Source organism: Heterocephalus glaber, unplaced genomic scaffold (genome assembly GCF_053883595.1).
Source record: "Heterocephalus glaber isolate CG9 unplaced genomic scaffold, H.glaber_assembly_v1.0 deba00000621, whole genome shotgun sequence".
Classification (NCBI taxonomy): domain Eukaryota; kingdom Metazoa; phylum Chordata; class Mammalia; order Rodentia; family Bathyergidae; genus Heterocephalus; species Heterocephalus glaber.
The window spans coordinates 13,068,354-13,090,155 of NW_028258153.1; the positions used below are offsets into that span (position 1 = coordinate 13,068,354).

At 32.7% G+C, this 21,802-nt stretch overlaps 1 protein-coding gene and 1 pseudogene across 6 annotated transcripts in view; both read left to right on the forward strand.

Annotated features, from left to right (window-relative positions):
- Nucleotides 1-18,552, forward strand: part of LOC147829363 (large ribosomal subunit protein uL16-like) — a 50,382-nt pseudogene extending 31,830 nt beyond the window's left edge. The window contains exon 1 of the transcript XR_015449178.1: nucleotides 1-18,552. This exon is cut by the window's left edge and continues 31,830 nt beyond it. The product of XR_015449178.1 is annotated as a large ribosomal subunit protein uL16-like (transcript).
- Nucleotides 1-21,802, forward strand: part of Erbb4 (erb-b2 receptor tyrosine kinase 4) — a 1,128,010-nt gene that overhangs the window by 507,116 nt on the left and 599,092 nt on the right. The gene's annotated exons all lie outside the window — the stretch shown is intronic.

The following is a 21,802-nucleotide window of genomic DNA, read 5'->3' on the forward strand; positions in this document are numbered from 1 at the left end:
ATGTAAATGTACTTTATAGAATGGTGTGCTTGAGAATGGTTAAAATGGTAAACTTTACATGTACTGCATTGCAGTTAACATGAATAAACTTCAACATCTAGAAAACCCCAAGACATGTAACAATTTTTTCCTTTTTTGCTCTAAATGACCTATGAAAAATTTCAAAAAATTTGGAGTGAAGAAGTGTGTCGTGGACTGGGGATGTTGCTCAATGATAGAGTGCTTGCTTAACTTGTAGAAGCCACAGGTTCAGTCCTTAGTCCTATAAAGGAGAGGAAATGAAGAAGGAAAAGAAGTGTATCCTCAGTGTGGCTCAGTGGAGACTAGTCCTTGTTCCTTGAAATAAATAATGGGATACTTAGCAAAAAGGAATGAAGGAGACAAACTTGCTACAAAATGGAGTGGAGCGGGAGAATTAATCATTGGCCAGAGAGAGGGGTTATCTAGAGAGAAAGAGGATCTTTTCAAAGAAAGTGAATGCGAGCATGTGAAAGGTTTTTAAATGCTCAATTAAAGAAAATGATCATGTATAATACATGAGAAAATACTGCAAATGGCATAATATATCCTCTGGTATTGTTCCCACCTGTCTTAGATTACACATCCCAAGAAGAAATGAAATGTGACAGAGGAACTTGTTAGCATTGTCATGATTATCACTTTGTTTTACCATCATATACAGCATGCAGAATAGTTCTTTTTGCTCAGAATCTATGGCACTGAAGAATCGATGAATGATATTGCATTATCTGTATGATTGAAGCTAGGTCAAGTGATATGTGTTAGTTTTTTTGTTGTTGTTGTGCTTCTGCATTATAAATATGGTTCCTGAAAAGACCTGTCTGGAACTTCATGTCTTTCATCAGGATAGATAGCAAAAGATGCTGCTAAGTTCTTGTTAAATTGTCTGATTTCTTACTATCCCTTCCAAAATTTTCCTGCTGAGGGTGATGTCAAAATAAAATTTTTCAGGAAAATGATACTAAAAATGTAGAATGTTTATTAAAAGAGATGTACACATTATTTGCAGTGGAAATTTTAATAAATGAAACCTCTGAACTGTTGGCGATAATCTTCATAGGCTTGTAAAGATACCTCAGCCCCTTTCCACTATTTTCACTCTTCTACCCAGAATCAATCCACAATTGGGTTGCTCAACAGGAGTTACTCCTTACTGTTTCACTGACTGACTTACAGCCTTCTTCTGTGTGAAAACAGAAGTACCTGTATATGTTTTTCATCTCTCTTGTGGCACAAGTAAAATAAATGGTGAGTCATTGCTTTTAAAAAATGGATATTCTTATCCTGAACAGGTGAAGGCCATCATGTATGTCTACATTTTACTTAAACTCAGGGGCAACAAAGTTTAAATGGAGAGACGTGGCAGCATTTTATCTCAATTGTTTCCAAAGAGGGATGCAGGCATTAAGGGGGTTAAGTCCTGTGCAACGTGAAGTTAGGAAGATGGGCAATTTATTAATACAACTGTAAGATTCTAACAATAGTTTCAGGCCACTGTCGTAGACCTATGCAAGTGAGAGACCCTGAGGCTTATGTGTTGTGTAGCCCTTAAATCCACCTCTTGTGGTATCTGTGTCTGGATGGTGCTTCTGGGCTTTTGATGGTGATGAATAGTGAGATTCCTTTCCCTTCAGCATGTCCCTTGCACTTATCTTACAGTTTCCCGATTGTTCCATTAAATTGAATACTGAAATTTACTGCTTCCTATTATACCTTTCTGAGAAATATGCTAACAACAAGTTGATTTACTTCTTACATGTATTTTAAACAGGGTGATTTTAGAGAGTCATTTTATTTTATTTTATTTATTTATTTTTTTGGTACTGGGTGTTGAACTCGGGACCTTGTGCTTTTAAGGCAGGCGCCGGAACCACTGAGCTAAATCCCAGGGCCGCTAGAGAATCATTTTAAATTCACCATGATCTTTATATATTTTGAAATGTTAAAGTCTGTGGACATACATGCACACAATGGAGGTATATAATTGGGGACCTAATACCTAATTTTTGATGAATTTACCCTAAAAATTACAGGCTAGCCACTCTGTTCTATATTAAGAAGATAATATTTTGTCTTACAATGTCAATGCACTTCGTCTTTCTGTCTGTTCCATCATTTGGTTATGACATCTTTGATTCCTATCACCTTCAACCCTCCTCCATATTTTGCAAGTAAGGCAGATAACTGCTTGTTTCTTGTATAAAAAGAAGGTGATTATAAGGTTATAAGTATTTGATTTTGTTTGTTTTTAAATTTATAAAAAGGGCTAGTATATTCAGATCAGGAAAAAAAACAGTTTTGCTATCAAAACTATTACCTGTTTTGTGTCTAGAATAAATTAGAAGATATTTTGATTTTTTTAATGAAGCCAGTTTAAAGTCAAAGATCTTACACAGTGAAATGAATTTTCTCAGCTACAGATTGTCTATAGAAAGATGTTTGTTCAGTAACCTCTGCAAATGATTCACCCAAACAACTGTATGAATATTTTTGTTTTTAATGTGGAGTCTGTTATTATTTTCTTATCTCTCATTACTGCTGGTTCTATGTGACCTCTATTTTGTCATATTTTTCTAAATTTATTTTTCCACACACATCTTAAGTAATATAGCATATTTGTAAAGTCTGTCTCGTTTCCTTTTGATATATTAAAATGATCAAGTCTCATTTAAGAATGGAAATTTTATATAGACTATTCTATGTTGAGTTTTCCTTTCAGTTAAAATGAAATAATCTCTAAAAGATGTTTCTTTTTACCTGCTACTCCAACAGAAACAAGGGATATGTTTTGAAAAAATGTTCAAGTTTTTTTCCATATAATTTGGAAGGTAAGGTAGAGAGAAATTCGATGATGGGGAACCCACCCAAGAAATGTGAAGACCAGGTTGATATTGTGAAACCTCAACAAAGTAGGGAGAAAGTATTGTATTAAAAGGTAACTTTGCTCAGTCACTCCCTGGGAGAGGAGAGCAACAATAAGAAAAACCTGTAAGGTGATTCATGAATACAGATCTCATTCTTGATTGAGTGGGTATGTACTAACTGGGGGTCATGGAATAATTTATTTCTCATGGGTGATCTTTATTTAACAAAAACACAAAATATTAAATGTGCAGTGCATGTTACTAGAAACCCATGTTATACACATATACACACATGTGTATAGGTGAGTTAGGGATTGATATTTGCATTGCTTTTGTATGACCTGGAATAATGTAAGTCCCTTAGGCATCCTCTATTATACTGTTTACTTCAGAGGATTATGGAGATTATGGAGAAAGGTGTCAAATATGTATTTTTATAAATGTTATTTAAGAGCTATGGTAATATATACTTTTTGCTTAAAATTATTTTATTGTTTGTCTTACTTTTAGTCTTAGAAAGTTAAAGATATAACATATTTCATCATCAGAAATGCTGAATATAAAATATACAAACATGTTTTATAACCAAAATAATTTAATTGACTATAATAGGCAAAGGAAAATTGCTGTTTTGTATGTATGAAAGTCTTAAAAAATGAAGCAACGTCATTACTACCATTCAAAATCGCATGTATAAAATAAGAATGCAGTACCTAAATCATTATTGTGTTAAAAGAGTAACAGAAATTTTTGCTGATGGAAAATCATAATTCTTGTAGTCATTATTCTTTGTTAGACTTCCTGGAAGCAGCCTTCAATGTAGTCCCTACCCAATCTGTACTAGGTAACATGCAACGTCCAGCTCAGTTTCATCCTTAAATGGCTGCCCCAGCCCTTGTGAGAAAGTAGTGGGTTATCATCCCTTTGAGACATGGGCAGACTTTGTTACACACCAGTTGATATGGAGGTGTATTTGAGAACCAAGTTTAGAGAGATCTGGATGAGAAGGGAATAATCTTCAAGAGTTGAGGTGGTGAGGGTTGGCTGGAGAGAACAAACTAGAAGGAGGTGGTGGGGACGGAGACATAGAGAGAGGATCCAGTGATGCAGGTGGAGGCTTTGGTATAAAATGGACAGGGAAGAATCTCTGGTGGGGAAGTTAGCAGACAGCCTCAAAAACATAATTATCTAATAGTATAAAAGGGTATATCCCATGAGTGTCTGTATGGATGTGTGTATGCATACACACACACATATATAAAGTGTGTGTATGCATGTATGAGGGCTTACTTTTTCCAAATACTTCATTTATTATGTACATACATATGATGTGTATGTTTATACATATACATGTTTATGAATATGTATTGAGGAACAGTTCTATGCATACTCATATAAGAAATATTTATACATGGAATGGATGAATATTGTTTTCTATTCCTTGTTCTCCTCTTCCTTCTTCTTCTCCTTCTTGTCTTCCTTTCTGGGGATTGAAGTCAGGGCCTTGCCTTGCACATGCTAGTCTAAGGCTCTACCATTGAGCTACACCTTCAGCCCTATTTTTATACTTTGAATTTTAAAATATATGTTTTCAAATAAATATGAAAAATGAGCAATGTGTCTCCTTTACCTTTTCCATTGCTTATTTTAACCTGTTGAAATCCTTAAGATATTTTTATCTATTAATTAATATATTCACATGAAATTATCTCACCCAGTCTGTAGTTTAAACACTCTACGTATGTCCATGATTCCCAAATACCCTTCTCGAGTCCTGTCATATCCCTGCAAGTCCAGATTTAAATATTCAACTGCTTATGTACTTGAATAGAAAATATGGATTGCAACATTCTAGTTCTAATAGAATTCTTAACTCGCTTTTCCACAGCAAGTAATTAATCCCCAGGATTCTCCATCTCACATTATAATACCATGCCCACTCAAATAGTACTTAAGTCAAATGTCTAGGGATTGTCTTTGATTTCCTACTTCCCTTCATCCACTGCTATACACAGTACCAGTCAGTTTCATTGAATTTTTTTTCTGTAACGCATAACCTACATCTATTTACTTTTCTGCACCTCTTCTGTCAGCCTCCGGGCTGACCCCATGAGATACTGTCATAGCTTCCTCACTAATTTCAGCCATACCCCCTTCAATCATTATTTCGCATGACTGTTACATAAGTTACATACTGTTATTACTCCACTTTTTATTCCAGTGTTCTCATTTTACTTCAAGCAAAATTACTAAAAATTATTGCTTTATAAAATAACAAAATTCTATTAGATTTACTTCTACCTATCTGTTGGCATCATCTCACCTTCTGTAGACCCATAACTCTAGCTATGGGGCTCCCTCTCTATTCTTGCCCAAGGAACCTGTAATAGCTATTTTATCTTCCTGAAATTTCCCTTCCCTGATTTGATATCCACCATTTTTCTTATCAGTGTAGACCTCAGTTTAAATATGATTTCCCATTAGGCCGCTCATGAGCACCCAATAAAATGGAACCCTTTTCACACACCTCAATCCCATCATATCTTGAATTAATTTTCTACAAATATCCCTTTTGCTTTTTTAATTACTTACATTTGTTTATTATCTGATCACTAAACTCCATGCAATTAGAATGGTGCCTGCCAGAACTTTCCCATATCAACCATTCTCTAAGCATTTGTTTTAAAATAAAATAGCATTGAAGAGAATCACCCAACAGGGTCAAAGGGCAGAATTCAGAGGATAAAGTTCTCTCTGTTTTTGAAAATTCTTACGATTTTTATGAAACATGCTTTGTGCTTGGGATTGCCCAAATCCTCCTAGATAAACCATTAAGAGTAAAGAGGATAATTGTGAAGTTTATTTTAAGTAATCAACAGATGAACATTATTGAAAATATGTAGTTGTTTGAGTTACATTACTGGCAATTTGGAAAATGTTAGGTTTTATTTAGTGAAAGGGGAGTTGGAGACAGGAAATTAAAAATATCGTCATTTTATTTTAGGACAATAATATAAAATAGAAAACTAAAATTTAGTGTAAATTTTCTCTTTTATTGGAATTGTGTTCCTTTTTGGAGAAGGATTGCTATTACATAGAACAGAAAATGAGAAAAAGCACTTTTTGAATAAATTATTTTTGCAATCAGCTCTTTGTACATACTTCTATAGTAAGCTTCTAATTTGGGAAAGAAAATAACTCATAATTGATATATCCAAAGAATATAAATTCCCGAGATCATGCCAAATTCTGCAAGGTTAGTCAAATAAAATCTTGTACATATTTAGAACATTACTTTATCTTTAACTTTTTTTTGATGTGAGCATTATTTTTAAGGAAAAAAACAAATAGAAAATGTTGTACTTTTTAACATAAAATACAGTCTTTGAGAAAATTCTTCATTAGACCTGACATATGTTCTACACCCTACCTTCAATCCTACTATTTTATGATTTTCCTTTCTTTTGAGGTGCCAAATAGGCAATCTGGTGATAAAAAATGTAAGAATACATTTGTGATACAAATTGCTTTATAATATGTCTCTTTATATCATAGAATTTCATATTAACTGATAAATATGAAGGTAAGAAATAAATCAACATTACCAAGCAGAAGTCAATGTATAAATGGAAATTTATGTAAGAGTGGTATCAGACTAGAATATCCTATACTTTTCTTTAATATCTTTTAAAACTTCACTTATTTAAATTATAAACAGCAAAACACATCCTTGCCAGTTTTGTCATTACAGAAGATTTTGGGTCAGAAAGTTGAACTCCCAGTCATGCTACCATTTACTATGTGCTAACCTTCTTAATGGCATTCACCTTTCTGGGCTTTAGTTCCCTCATCTGTAAAGTGAAGGGTTATTATTTTTTTTCTGTTAGGTCTCTTCCAGTGCTAACCTGCTGTGATTGTTTCCTTTTGTATTCTATCAGGTCTCATAAAAAAATGAGTCTCTCCATTTTTACACTTTCCTATTTTACATTCTTAATTACCCCTTCTCAGGTTCTTTTTCCATTTCACATGTCTGGAAAAAGTTAATGTGAGTTAGACTTCTCATCTTTATTCATTTATCCAGTTTTTGATGCTCAGAGGGAAACTGCAGTCCATGGGACTTGTGATAGCTGGGATCAGAGAATCCCTGAATGCTCCTAAATCTGAGAATATTTAACCAGAGAGTACAAGGTGGGAGAGCTTGATAGCTCTGTCCTTGTGATTAGTAATGTAGCTACAAAGGCTCATTTCTACCAGAGATACATTACAAGCCAATTTATAAATGAAGCATCAGGGAATGTGACTCTCCTTTTTGAAGCTAAGAGCTGATTGTAACTCTTGGTTATTTCACCAGACTGCTTTGATTGTAAAAGCTATTCTTGAATGAAGTAGAGGCTCATCTGTTAGAAGAGGGAAAAGAAGCTTTTCCATGTCATCTATCAGCCTTAAATCTTATTGACCTTTCATGTTACAAATGTTAAATATCATTTCTAGGTATTATTCACTCTTAACCCTGCCTGTGGCCAAAACTTGAGCAGTAGCTTAGATCTTCTGAGGATTTTTTTGGGGCGGGGGGTAGGAGGTAGGGGTGTGATTTTGATTACCAACCATTGTACCACACAGTGTCAAAAAATGTTAGCTTCATTTTCATGAAATATGTCTAATCATCAAGTGAGAATCTATATTCCAAGTGTCAAGATGAGAAAACACAATTATCCTTTTTTATGTGAGACTTACATAGCATAATTAATTTTAGAAGGTACACAATAGTGACAATAAAGTGTTTTTAAGCTTTTGATAACTACCATGTCATATCATTACATGTCATATCATTACATGACTGGTACAAAATTATCAAAGGCTCATTAGATCTTTGACCCTCTTTGAACCAGACACTGATAACTCTGAATTACTACCCTTCTGGGAGTCATGCTAATTTTTGTTACTTCCCTGCCTCCAAAAGAGGAATCCTTCTGCCTAGCATCAACAGGGTCATCTATATTTCTTGCTTTTATTATTAGGATATGGGAATAGGATAGATTGATTCAACCACAAGAGTATCGGTTTTTTGGATATGAGGGCAAAACCCTCCAAATAGCATGGCAAATCCTAAGTATGACATGCCTTCGAAGTATTGAATGCTACCATCAAAAGTCTGATGATTAGGGATTTAGAACTTATATAGTTCTCAGTAGAATGTGAAATGGTAATTTAAAAGCTAGTAGATGTAAAAATTCATTGAGACATAGGAACAGCATCCTGGGTATGAAATAAAAACATTCAGAAACCTTTAGGTATAAACATTCATTGTAAAAGAAATACAGTCATTTTGGTATCAGTATTTAAAACAGGACAGGATGAAGTAGATTAACAAAAGCCCAGTACTCTACCGGAAAGGTGAAAGAAATGTCTGCATTGAAATAGTAATTTAGTGTTCTTATGGAGACTAAAATTAATGTGCGTTTATTTTTTGAATAATGGCAAGAATCCAAATGGATTAGAAGCAATTAGAAAATCAAAATTTTGTGTTGATATTTTGTATATATGATTAAAATTTTATTTTTTAGAAAGACTATGATCAGTTTGGCAAATTTCATAGATCTTTTAAATAAAATGGAATCATGGAAATATACTACTGAGAAAGGGAATACTACTGTGTAAGATTAGATTGGACACTATTTAACTTTACATTAATGCAAATAAAGCACTTGAATTAAAAAAGATATTCTCTAGATAATATATTTCATGAGAAATTATAGTACCTAATGATTCTGAACTTTGTATATGTTTTTCAAAGAACAGAAAGATAAAAACCTTTAAACTGATAATGTGAACAATGTTAATATTTAATATTTATTGAGTGATCATATTGTGCTAGGCACTGTAGTAAGTGCTTTACATTAAATTTTTCATTTTGTCTTTCTGATAACCTTATAAGATTGGCATAGCTATTATTTTATAGCCTCAAATGGGTTTAGGAAGATTAAATAACTTGTTCAAGGTCATACAGTCAGTAAGTACTGGAGCAGGGCCCGTTTCAAGGGCCAGCCTCTTACTCCTTCGGTCGTACTCATTTATTCTTTTGCTTTTAACATGTATTCTAAGAGTCCTATTTATTAGAGCTGATAATAGTAGTCATCTTAACTGTATATAAATAATTAAAGTCAATATGATTCATATCTATGATATATTAATAATTTGGAGTGGGAATTTCAAGTTGGTCCAACTAACATTCTATTCAGAATTGTAACATGTGTTCATCTTGATTGAATTTTGATACCCTTTGACATTTAATATATGTTAAGCACTAATTTACATCTGATTTAATGTGTGGTCTCCCTGTTCAGTATACATAGGGATTTTCCTTCCTTAAAAATTAGATAAAATTCATTTTTTTTAGCACTACTGAGAAATAAGTGGCAGGGCTAATACAGTTTGTCTAAGATTGGCAACTTATCTCTGACCAGAGGCCAAATAAACAATTTACTCATAAGAAAGAATAAGTTGAGTCTTTGTCAGTTTGAAAATATTAAATTATAATGAAAAAGTTTCAAAGTTACAGGATTATAGTTGGAGAAATTGTCACTTAAGCAAGTACTAAGTCATTGTCCTCTGTCAAGTCAGAGGTAATTTTATTGATGCTAATAGTCTTAAAGGGCTTTCAAAAGTTGGCAGAAGCCACTGGGCTCTTCTCAGGGAAGAGGCAAATTTCTATGTATAAAGCCATTGTACTCATCAGATTTTCCTTTGCTTCATAGCTAAGGAAACAAAGCTGAGACAACAAAAGCCATTTTATTGAAATAAGCCTTGCTTGTAAAATAAATTCTACTTTTCTTTCATCACTCATAATGTACTCCAAAGTAATTATCTAAGCAAGATTTAATTCTTGTATAAAATATGGACTAAACAATGGCTGAACTAGTTTGCAATATAGAGGCAACAAGTGATAAAGTGGTAAACCCTGAGGACACAAAATATGTGGAAGTCATTAAAATTGTATTGGGATTAGTTCCAAACTAAAACAAGTCTTTAAACAAGGAAAGAGATCTAGTTTCTCAAGCAGGAAGCTTAAAAAAAAAAACAAACAGAGATTTAGAATCACGAAGAAATATTATAGACATTTCAAGGAATATGTATTTAGATCACATAGCAGGTGGGTATGTTACATAGCAAGATAGATTTGAGATGCATAGCAAAAAGGAAAACAAAAGAAAGGTAACAAGGTGAAGCACCTGTTTGCTTTCATTGGGCAGTATCCAGTTTTAGACACAACCCTGTGTGCTTTTACATTCACAAGCTTTAAATCTTCAAAGCTTCTTTGAAAACTTAATTGGAAATATTTGTAAAATAATTCACGAGGGGTGTATTTCAGATAGAATCTAATATAGCCCAAACAGTTATACAGTAAATTATGGAAAATTTTAATTTTTAAAACAAAAAAATAGTGTTTAGAAAGAATGATTCTGCATCAACTTATTATGTTACATAGATTTGCAATTCTTTATCATAGAACAAAAATTAAAATAAATTTAAACTCGCCTATAATAACTATTTCTTCAGCCATCACCAACTTGAGCACTTACCCATTCTGAATTCAAAATCAAATGCTTTGAATGCAGCTTATGAGCTTCTTTGTTTTAGGGAGGGAAAGAACCACTAAAACAAGCTGAAGAGAAAGAGGAGATAATAGGGCTTGGAAGCAACCTCTTGGCAAAGAGGAACAAGAGCTGTGGAATAATTTAATTGCTCATCAGCTAATTATACGGTATTATAATGTTAATGTGTCTTCATCATGACAATGTAATAGGTATAGATTGAAGCATATGAAAAAGAAAGTGTTGATGCAGTAATTATAAGTAAGAGTGGAGCTGTTAGAGTAATTATAATGCTTCATCGGGTAATTAACGTATTGTTCAACTTGAGATGGGGAACAAAGAGTGGAAAAGTTAAATATTGAAGGACATGCCTTTGACACTCCAGAGATGTCTTTGAGCTTTTGCAGAGAATAGAATAGTCTGTATCGATACTGTTATTTTCCTGGTTCCCTATTTTATAATTTATTATTTTTCAGTCATGTATGGCATAAAAGAACACAGTGATTTGAGTAGGAGATGTTACTGGTGGTTCAATTCTCTTTTTGGTAATATGATCCATGTTGCTGCTTTTTCTTTTCTAGTTCTGTCTCATTTTGCATTCCTCAGGTCATTAAATAGCCTAAAAACTTTAAAATTAAGCTAACTAAAAATGAAATATTGTATGTGAACAATTCTTTAAATGGAAGATGATGATAATTATTCTTTCGCACCCCTGAGCAGTTCCTTCTGAGAGAGATTTAATAGTTCCCCTTTTATTTTAGTGCCAATGGGTAACTTGATTTTTATTTAAACTTATAAGCTCAGAAATATGTTTATTATAAAGCCCTCTGCATAGAGTATAAACAACAAAATAACAACTAAACACAGGCCACTAGTGCTAAGCAGCTATGATTTTAACTCATGTACCAGTTTTTAAAATATATATATATATATAGCACATCTGTATTCTACTCTGCTTTAAACACTTGACATATATTAACCCAGTTTTCAGTTTTTCTTGTTATGTATTTCACAGATGGGTATATCTACTGGGCAGAGAGACTAAGTGACTTGGTCAAAATCACATATCTCCTAATGGAAGAACTGGGCTTGGAACCAGATCTGATCAAACTCTGTTAACCCTAATCTATACCTCTTTTCAAAGTTGCCAATTCTAGAAGTTGTTACGAGATCTCCTGGCAGGTTTCTGCATTCAGATTAGAAAAGAGTTTTTAAGCAAGATTTATGGGCTAGAAATTTAAGGGTAAGTAGGGTTTGTGTAAATAGACAGTAACATATTTAAATATGCAGACATTGAAGATGGCAAAGCAAAAGATTAATTTGACTACAGTGAAAGTTTTGTAGAGAGAACCTCAAGAGAAAATACTATAATATAGATTATATTGGGTCACAAACAACATGAAGGTCAAAATGAGAAATTCACAGAGAGGCTGGTTATTTATATTGCTCAAAATATATTGATTTCTCAAATCCCTATGATCAACCTGTGGAGAAACCATGTTAGATATGGAGTTGAATATTGGACAAGTGGCAGAGAACTTAGAGACAGAAATTCTTTACCATTTTAAATTGTTTTCAAGTTAACATTTCTTGAGACTACATTACCTGATAAAATTATTTTTTATTTTGAAATAGGCTGGAAAGCCATCAATATTAATAGCCCATTATATATATCTTAGAGAGAAGTTAATTTTAAAATTATCTCATTAATATTAACATACTATCATGTTATATAGTAAAATAACATAACTGAGAAAAATATACACACATTTATTTTCTTAAAATCAGTAGTGGCTAGGGATAAGGGCACTACAAAAATGTTTCAGTTTGCCAAATACTGGTATGTGTTACTATCAGAAAAAATTAAACTTTATCATAAATTGATAAAAATGAACACACACTTTAAGCAAAATATTCATTATCTAGGTAGATCTAGCCAAACATATACAAAACTAAATTGATTTAAACAGTGCATTCTCAAGTTCAAACATTTTATAACTGGTAGGCATTTTGAATCATATTTTTATGATTCACTTGGCTTCTTCAAATTTAAAAAGAAGTGAATATAAGAATTAGCTTACTTAAATTTCATGAACTACATACTTGGGCAGTTTTTGCAACATAATTCTAGAAATGAAAGATGGTTGGATATGTTCTATTGTTTATCATGTAGCTAAAAACAGTCGTGAGGCTGGAATGATTGATTCTTTCTTTTGGGGGACTTGTGGGTGGCATTCTGTAATAGAAGGGGCTTTGAAGTCAGAACAACCTCATGTGCTGACTTCATTAACCTCTTTTAACCTTATTTCTCCTATTGTGAAAGAGGTAATAATGATTTTTATGTTGCAGGGTTTTGGGGAAATTAAAAATGCATATAAAATGGTTACCACAGAATCTGGCACATGTTAATTGTTCAGTTAAAGTTGGCTATGATTATTGCTATTCAGCTTAAGAGAGTTACTGAACAATGCTAAGTGCTATTTAATAAGAAGTTCTTAAAAGTTTAAAACAAATCCATAAAATGATGTTTTGACTTTTGTTTAAAATATTAATTATAGTTGTCTTCCCTCTGTAATGAAAGAAGTGTTAAGCATTAAAAAAGCAAAATGTCATCGCGTAAAGTATCCTCTCTTCAACACCTTTCACAAAAGGTGGAGAATTTCAGTTGTCAAAGGTTAGCTCAGCTATTTAGAAGGGAACTAAAAGTATTTCTAACTTTTTGAAAAATGTTTTATAATTCAAATGTAATGAGTATAAAGCATATTAACTCTATTGTTCAAAGCAGTTATAGTCCATATAAAACATATGCATATGTATACATACTCAAATGACTTGTAAAACACATAATCCTATAATTGCTCATGTCTTTTTCTCACAAATACATGTTGAACACCCACTAATTTCTTTTTAAGGTATTTGGGATTTAGTAGGGATTGCCTTGTATTTCCTCTGCTACATGAAATACCATGAAAACAGCAATTATTTCCTTTACTTTTTCATTCTCCAAAAACTATATAGCACTTGGAAAATATTAAGTGTGTAATATATGTTCACTAGCTAAATGAGAAAATAAATGAACTTTCATTTCCTTTGGAGATAGAATCGTGATTAAGAAGAATATTGCTTTCTTAAATTCACTACAATTCACAAACCACCAGTTTGTCACCAATTTTGTTTCTTTTTCTAATCAAATTCTGTATTATAATACTGAATCATAAATATACCCATATTTTTGCATATATTATATTTAAATTTAGTTTTCATTCTTTTCCTAGATCATTCTCTGGGGAAATGTTCATGTCCAATAAAATAAGGAAAAAGCTTAAGAGGGGCATTTGTATAAATACCTCAAATATTTTTATGTGCTTCTTGTTTTGTTTTTAACTCAAAGCAGCACTTAACTGAGCAAATAAACCATACATACAACAAAACTGACTTTCTGCTTTGTAAGATTAACATAATGACTTCTTGATATGGTGAAAGTAGAATGAGCCTTGACCATCCAATAACCAGGAAAATTTTTTTTTCCATTTTGTTATGGAGGAGGGAGGGCAAAAGATTCATGAAAAACTGACAATTATTTTGAAAATCAGGTAGAGATATTTTTAGATACATATTTTTGAACTCTCATTCTCTTCATTTCAGCCACTTGTTTTCCTGGAAACCACACAGATATAGGAGAGTGGAGCTTGACATTGCAGTTACATTTAAAAATCTTGTAGAAGCCTAAATGTAGGACCATGTTGAATTAAAATTATAGAATTTTTAGATTCTCCTTAATCAATTTATTAATCAAGTAACCATGCAATGAAATTTAGAGCAAGCTCTTTTTTTCTTGTATGCTGGAGAAATAATTCCCACCAAACCAATAATTCATATATAATAAATAAGATTTTATGATCATTCTTATATTTATAAAGCAAATAGAAAAACATTCTTATATTTTAGAAGAGGTGTCACATATGTATACTTCAAAGAAAAGTTATTCTATAAAAACATATTCATCCAAATGATTTATGGAATGTAATGAGTACTTTCATAACATACATGAATAAAGGAAAATATTTCCCTATAAAATAATTAAATGCAAAGAAATACAATGCCTGTTTTTTCAAAATCGCTCAGATTTTAGGTTACTCTCTTTTGGGACCTACTGAACCAAGGTCTTGGAAAATATCTGGTCTTGTTCTCTAGTGCCCATCTAAACTTTTTTATTTGGGCTAGATATTTTGTCCAGCTTGGAATTTTAAGGGTATTGTGTCTCTTCACGGTAGCCCACCCTATGATACTGGGTGTATTTTTCGTTTTCTTTTTTCTTTCCCTTTCCTATCTTTTTACTGAGCCCAAACTCACTCTGCAGAGCCTGTTTTCCTCTACCCTTCTGTTTCTTTCCTACTGTTAATAAAAATGAAACACTATTAAAAAATTAAAAAAAGAATTTCAAGTGGTTATTTTAGCTCTAAGTGATATACCATGTTCCTTGGAAATTCTAATTCGTAATTTTTCTTTTCTTTCTTTTTCTCTGACTTGGAAAATTTTCCAATGATCACAAAATTAACCTGAATCTAAGAAATTTATATCAACATACATAGAAAGACATTGCTGTTACCAAGAGAGTGCTAAGTTTTCACCAGATATAAAGCCTAGAGCATTTCTCTGTCTCCTTTGGCAAAGGAAGTTTCCAGTGGGTCCACGTTACCTTATTAGGGACATAGAAATACTGAATGTTATTACCAATAACATTATTTACATCTCAATTTTTCATCAACCAAGTATTTTTTGTACAATTTTGAGTATATTTATGATTCTTTTAAAAATTGTGTTAGTACTCTTGATATACATAATGATCACATTAATCATAGGAAATTTGTACCTGCACATAATATATTTGATTCTTCTTTCTTTCCCATTCCTTTCCCCTCCCTTTAATCCTTCTTCTCCTCCTTATTAACAATTTTCTTTTTTCCTTCTCCTCCCTTCCTTGTTCCCTTTCCCATTTGGTTTTGTTTTTTGGTACCCGGGATAGAACTCCTGACCTTGCGCTTGCAAAGCAGGCAGCTGAACCACTGAGCTAAATCCCCAGCCCTCCCTTTCCCATTTGAACATTTTCTTCCTATTTTCTAATACCTATTACACATTTTGGTCCTTATTTACCCTTTTGGTTTCTTGCACGAGAGAGACAATGTGATATTTAAACATGTGTGCCCATTTATTTCACTTAAGGATATGTGGTTTTTTCTTAATAAAAGGGCCTATTTCACTTGGGGAAAAATCATCAAAATGCAGAAGTGGAGATTTTTGTCTTCAATTTTTCATGATGTGTGTTAGTTACTTTTCTCTCATTGCTGAGACAGCATACCCAACCCTAAAGTTAAAGGGGAAAGGGTTTACTTAGCTCACAGTTTGGAGAGGTTTTAGCCCATAATCAGCTGGCTCCAAGGCAGGGTGGCACATGGCGGAGGGGCATCACAGAGGAGAAAAAGTTCATGGTGCCCACATGATACCAAAAGCAACAACGGAACTTTAACAATGCTTTTCTGCCCCTTTTCTGCCCCTTTTATCTCATCCAGAGGACCACAGATTAGGCCAGTGCTGAACCAGTGTACTGGTTTAGTAATCACATGCCCCTAATCCCAGCACCATACACTCTAGATTCAGCTACCTCTGAAAAAGCCCCACCTATGACCGCATGAGGCTTTGGGGGAACATCTAGACCCAAACCATAACATCATGTATATTTAATATGTACCAATAAAATTTATTAAAAATAAATAAATTTGCTTGTAGTAAAAAAAATTAAAACAAAAGACAAACAAAAAGCCAGCAATAAGAAAAATCCTTGAGATTGTTTCCAAATAAAGCTGATAGTTAATGAAAATGAAAGGAAAAAAATCCTAATAGGTGAATAATTTTCTTTTCTTTAACCCCTGATTCTTTTGCCTGCAAATAATCTTCAAGTTCTTCTTGAACATCCATACCATTTCGATAAAATTTAGCTAGATCTCTATTCTCATTAGTATTTATTTTTCAAGGCAGGAATACTTAGTTGAATAATAGTGATCGCTTTGTCCCTTAGCCATAGACTTTAAAAAAATATATAACCTTCAATCAAGGGCCAATTAACATTTCTTAAAGGAATATAAACATGTAGCATATAAATGAAATGAGAAGATGTCTCTATCCATCATTTGTACTGTTTATTAACAGTTTCACAAAGTCTGGTATAATTCTCTGTACATAAAATATTACTAATAGAAGCTTGCCAAATAAAAGATGCTTGAAAAAAAACTACTCTCAACTATCTCATTAGAAACAGCTATAGGTTTCATTTTGACCATGACAATAAGAGGATGCATGAAATTGAATTAGTATTTGTAGGAGTTTTAAAATCAAGTTTTGGGGGATGCTGATAGTTTCTTTCAGAGCCATAAACAACCTAAACAAATTCTCTACAACTAAACTACACATCTACTCCTAATCCAGTTGTTATGGGGACACTCTTACAGTTCAGGAGAGGTTTTTGGAAAGGAAGTGCTGGCATTAGTAGTAAGCTAACTTACTTCTTTATATGTACCTCAAGTAGAAGGTGATGAGGTTGCTCTTGGAGATTCATGCCATATCAATTTTTTTTCTGATTTGTGACTGTTAATTTTTCTTTTTATTATTATATTGAAGATATATTCATAAAATTTTACATATATATGTCTTAGTATACATTTCTCTATGAAATCCTGTTCTCTGTCCATCCATAGGAAAGCAAATGCAAATGGTAAATGATAACAGCAAATGGTAACAGTCAGACCACTGATAAGAGTTTGTTCAATTTCCCTTTTCATGCTTTTTAACCTCTATATCCAGTGTGATCTAATTTACTTTTAAATTCATATGTTCTCCTTATCGGTTGCTGTAAATGAATATATGTTCACATGTAGTTTTACTTGCTTAGTAACACTCTGCAGTAGGAAATTAGTAAATTACCTTGTGCTGATCACCTTACTTTCATTTCCCCATCAGTCACTAAATCTGAAAGATACCTTTCACTTAGCATTAGCTAAGAATCATAACCATTACACTTTCTGATCCCTTGTAGGGTAAGAAAATGGAGATAAGCATCAAAATATCAGTGTAAGAAGCCATATTGACTTTGTAGGTATTTATTTCTTTTCTGTGTATTTGGTCCATTAGATAGTTCAGTAATCCAAAGTGGAGTTAATTGTCTTTCTTCTTGCTAAGCCATCATAAATTAGAAACAGAATAAAAAGAAAATGTAGGAGAAGGCAAGGAAACAGCACAATTAATATTTCCCATGGAGAAGTCTCTCAGGAGGGGCCTGTAAGAGGCAGAAGAAAGACAAATTAGTGAGCCAACACAAAAGGTTTCTTTAATATGTGGGTAATTAGCTTTTATTAAATGTACAACCAGCTGGACATATGCCATCTCCAGTCTGGGTCAGTAGCTTGTTTGCTCATAACCCCTACTGATTCTGAGAGACAAGAAATAAGACTTTATGTCTACATTTCATTAAATCTATAGTTGTTTAAAGAATTTTGGTTTTTCTGTGATTAAATGAGGGAGCACAGTGATTCATTATTTATTGTAATTAATTGAAGTATTTTATAATTTTTTGTGGCATTAAGTCTTTTCTGATAGGTTTTTCATTATGGAATCTTCACAACCTCATTTGATATTAATATCCCCATTTTACACATGAATAAACTCAAACTCAGAGATGTTAAATAATTTACCAAAGATCAAATATCTGATAAGAGTCAGAGCTGATATTAAATTAAACTTAAGGTCTCAATGACCTTAAAGACTGTATTTTTAATTAGTACCTAATGTGGCTTTCATGTTACTGTTTTAAATTCTTACTGTTGGTAATACCCTATTCTGTGTTACTCTTCAGCATGCACAATCTTACCCATTTCCTCAAACCAAATTAAAATGACACAATTTATTATTAAAAGGTAGTTAATTTTTTAAACTTTAGAGAATTTATTGTAAAAGCTACGAAGTTTTATGTTTAAATATAAACATAAAAATTTGGACAAAATTTGTACTTTTAATATTGTAATACATAGGCTGCTTTAAAAATACATAAGAAGTTTTGTTCTTAATTGTTTACCAACAGTTTTAATCTTCTGACATATTATATTTGTTTCCTTGAGTTGCATTACTAAATTTAACAAAATAGTATTTAATCATACTAATGACTAGCTCCCTACTCACCTTCTCCTTGAGATCCCAAAGGGTCTCTGTTGTGTTCATTAGAGATTATTGATGTCACTAATTTACTTTTTTAATTGTCCATCTAAAAGTATACAAAGAATAAATAAGAGATTTGGGGACAGAAATCAGTTCCTTAACATTATTGTGCATTCCTAAGTAGACTAAAATGGAACATTTTGGTGTTTCTGTGAGTACCATTTCCCTGTACCATTTATTTAGTTTTTAAACTGTGCTAGCACAACCAAATGAACAGACTCAATTTTATGCTGTATTTTTTTCCAGTTTCCTATCAACTCTCAAATGGAAGTGAAATATTTTCTCTTTCTCTGAGTTATTGTTCATGATTAGTATTAAGTTGGTCAGTCTTTCTTCCTTCATTCTTCCTTTCTTCTTTTCTTTTCAGAGAAAAACAACAAAGACCTAACTTTCCTCTGGATTAACATACTTTCAGTCTCAATAGAAATATTTCTTCCTGGCATTTCAGATTGCAGGAATCACTTTCTAAGCCATCCATGTTCTTAGATCTCTAAGCTCATCAAGAACTATCTCCATAAAAATCTACAGGGTTGTAGTGATTTTGGCCCCCAATCACATGCTATTAAACAAGATCTTTTCTATCCATCTTTTATTTTGAAGAAAGAAAAATACAATATTCTCTAAAGACTCCTTTATACAATTCCTTTTCTGCATCTAAAATATTCCATCTGGTAGAACACTCATCCTTAAAAATGTATTTATAAAAAGCCATGAAGATACTGTAGAAAAGTAATCTCGATGTTTTCGTATGTCTGAACATGAAACTTTGTATGAATCTGTGTGATTTTATAGTACCTAATGTTAATTCCAAACAATTAATTTATTCTTAATTCTTATTCAGACAGCTTTCTAAAATGTTGTCTTAATGTTATACCACTTCTGAATGTACATATTTTTATTTCAAATTTGAACATATTAAAATAAACAGCCCCAGTGCTAAAGTTAGAAAAAAAATCACTGCCTTGTAATATCCAGTTATATCCTCTTTTCAAATTCTCAGCAAGTGTGAAGTAAAAGAATTTTTGTACATTAAAAATTATTCAAAGAAGTTGGATTTTAAAATTCATAATTAGTAGAATTCGTTCTTGGCATTTCTATATTGCTTTCTAACATCTTGAGTGTATTAGTTGGAAATTTAATTTGTGCTAATCAGCCTGAGGCAAAAGGAGCGGGAAATTAACTTGACACATACATTTGATGTTTTTAGTATTTCTCAGTTTGCACTAGTACCATAACATGGCAACCCAGAATAAACACACAGATCTTCAGTGTCACTTCCAATTACCACATTACTGCAAATTGCTGTAACTTACTAAAAAGCCAGCCATGATTCATTATCTTCTTGGTTTTATCCAAGAAAGCATTCCTCATCACCGCATCTGATATGATGTGTTTGAAATTCTGCACTTTCATTACAGTACTGAATCTTGATTTCCATTCTATTTTCTAAAATGATGGTTAGTAATATTAATAGGCTCACTTAATTCCTCCTCTCTACTTAAAAGAATTGATTAAGTAGAAAACAGTTTAGCAAATAAGGAATTGCTGTACTAATTTTTGTCATCACTTCTACTTCTTTCTTCATGACTTTCCTGAAAATTTTATGATACATACATTCAAATGTCATCTTTTGTAAACATCAGTGACCTCAAAATGAAGTCCGTAAACAGGGTGACTATTTAACTTTGTTAAAACTGGAAGACTACTTAAAGTGAAAGGAGTCCCTGTTAATAATTGCACTATTAAAACAAGTTACGCCTGGAAATCTTATCACCCTTCCTTGAGCTGCTCAACAATACAAGCATCTTATGTGATTATTAACAAATATAGACTCCTGGAGCCCACGTTCTGCACCAGAATCTCTGGTATTCTGGCCTGGAGTTCTGCATTTTTAAGAGCTGTCCAGGTGATTACGAAGTGATGATAACTAATAACAGCAGGCGTTATATAATTATCACTATATGCCAGGCTTCTAATTTTTACTATATTTTACTCTTTTATTCCTCACAACTGTCACAGAATGATGGACTGATGAATGAGGCATTCACATATAAAAATCCATATGTAGCTAGTCAGAAGCATTTTGGTGACTGATCAGATGATTTACATTTTACCTATATTTTTGGCACCTTGCAGGACACAATTATAATTGAGTAATCTGAGATATTAGAAAGGAGCTAACAATATGAGAGAAAAGTCCTTTGTGAACAGGTGACATTTAAGTTGGGTCTTAAAATCAGAGTTTGATGGGCAAAGAATGAAGGTAGATGAATAGGATTTGCATAATCATGGAATGGTAAAAATATTCATGATGTCTGGGGAGTTTCATGTGGCAAGAGCAAGCCTAGTAAGAGAGCAAAAGATGATTACAAAACCCAGGAAGAGTTTCCTAGGATTAGATGTGAAAAGATTTAACAGATGTTTTTGGGTCTGCCCTTCAAACACTACCTCCTCTTCTCAGTACTTACATGTGGGGACTGCTGCCTCACTTGACCTGTGGAATAACTCTGAGGTTCATATTTTATAAAAGTCCCCAGAGTTTCAGTAGGAAATAGAAAATGTAACTATATTCATATACACTCTTTGTCATTGCTTTCCCATCCTTTCATTTTCCCTTTTCCTTATTCATGTTCCCTAGAATTACCTGCCCCAAAATTGATTTGTGTTTGAATCTTTGACTCAAGATTAGCTTCTAGAAGAATCCAAACTAAGACAAGATTTTCTCCTAGGAAAATAATGTACATGTTATCTAGTTTACTAAACAAAGAAGCTGGCCCCTAGAGAAAACTTAAACTAGGAAAGTACTAGTCAGAAAAATAACAGTAGTAGGAGAGACTGCTATACAGGAGATAAAGGGGGAAACCAGCTATGTAGTTAGAAGACTATTGAAAGATCCTGTTAGAAACAGCCTGACAGTTTGTAAGTAGGGAATATAGAAATATGAGGCTACATTTGAAGGAGACTTGATAAAATTCTATGATTGATTGGAAATGGGTGAAAGACACAGGAAGGGATTTATGTGAAATGAGGAGTAATTGATAATTAGGAATTTAGCAAGCT